The sequence below is a fragment of the Belonocnema kinseyi genome, chromosome 9, assembly GCF_010883055.1.
Source record: "Belonocnema kinseyi isolate 2016_QV_RU_SX_M_011 chromosome 9, B_treatae_v1, whole genome shotgun sequence".
NCBI lineage: Eukaryota > Metazoa > Arthropoda > Insecta > Hymenoptera > Cynipidae > Belonocnema > Belonocnema kinseyi.
In genome coordinates this window covers 5606788-5608082 of record NC_046665.1, presented here as the reverse complement: position 1 = coordinate 5608082, position 1295 = coordinate 5606788, and positions in this window count along the sequence as shown.

Sequence of the window (1295 nt, the reverse complement as noted above, 5' to 3'; positions counted from 1 at the left end):
TTTTGTTATTGAATTTATATTTTGACACAATCTAAATTAAATTTTGTCATTTGGACAATCTTTGTTGAATTAACACCAAAATATTGACAAATATATTTTTATAAATCACAAAATTCAGAAATAACGAAGGGCAAAATAAAGAAAACAAGCATGCATTAAAGGGATTGCGAGGTTGCCTTGTTTATCTTCTTTCCTTCCTTGTTTTTTTGGTACGTGAAGTTTAACTTTTTATTTATATGACATTTTATAATTGTAAAAAAATTTGCGATAGAAGAATGACAGTCAAAAAAAAAATGATAGTCAAAGAATGACATTTTGAACCTTGGTGCTTTATAGGTGAATTTTAATTCATGATTTCTGAACATCCTTGACTATGTCTGGTTTCATCGAAACTTTACCCGATTCGTGAATTTGTTTTCATTTACTCCTTATTATGTATTCTTTATGTATGTATTCTTCTTATGTGTGCTTATCGAATGTCTCGACAAAAATGTTCAGATTTCCGAAATGCTACGGCATTAGTAACATTAATAACACAGAAAATTGTTAATAGCATTTTAGATTAATAACACATTTATTAGCTCTTTTTTCGGTAAACAACTTTTATCTATTTATTCTTTTCGTTGCTTATATCGTTTACCCATACACTTATATCTTATATTTTTGAATGTTGTCTTTTTTTCGCATCTTGCACAGTTTGATCACTAAATTAAATTTGTGATTTTTCATTATTTTTGGTGCTTTCAAAATTTGAATTTTCGATTATTCAAAACAATTTGAAAAGTTATTATGATAATCTTGTAGGACTTTCAAAAAGCAACGTTTTTCTTCTCTCCAGTTTTATTCAAGTGTCGCTTTGGTTAGTTTACAATTTTCATTTTGGTATTTTTTTTTAATTTGTTGAAAATTCTATAATTCTGGTAATATTCTTTTTATGAAAAGAAGTCGATAAGGTAAATTGTTCGAATTTCCAATTATTACGAATACACGTACATGGTATTTTTATATCTTGAAAAAAATTGTCTCAGAAATTTTGAAAATTCTTTAACTTTTTGAATTTTCACCCAAAATAGCCAATGAACTTGATCTTTAGTTTCTGACACTTCTAAAGTATACCAAAGGCCAATATAATAGACGATTTTTTTAAAAGTTATTATACTCGCAAACAAACATGCATACAGACAGGCTGAAATACTCGTAAAAACCTGTTTTTCGTGTCCAGACGTAAAATTTTACACAAATGTAATACCTTTTTTGATGAGAATGTAAAAAATATCTGTACTCTGATTACTGCC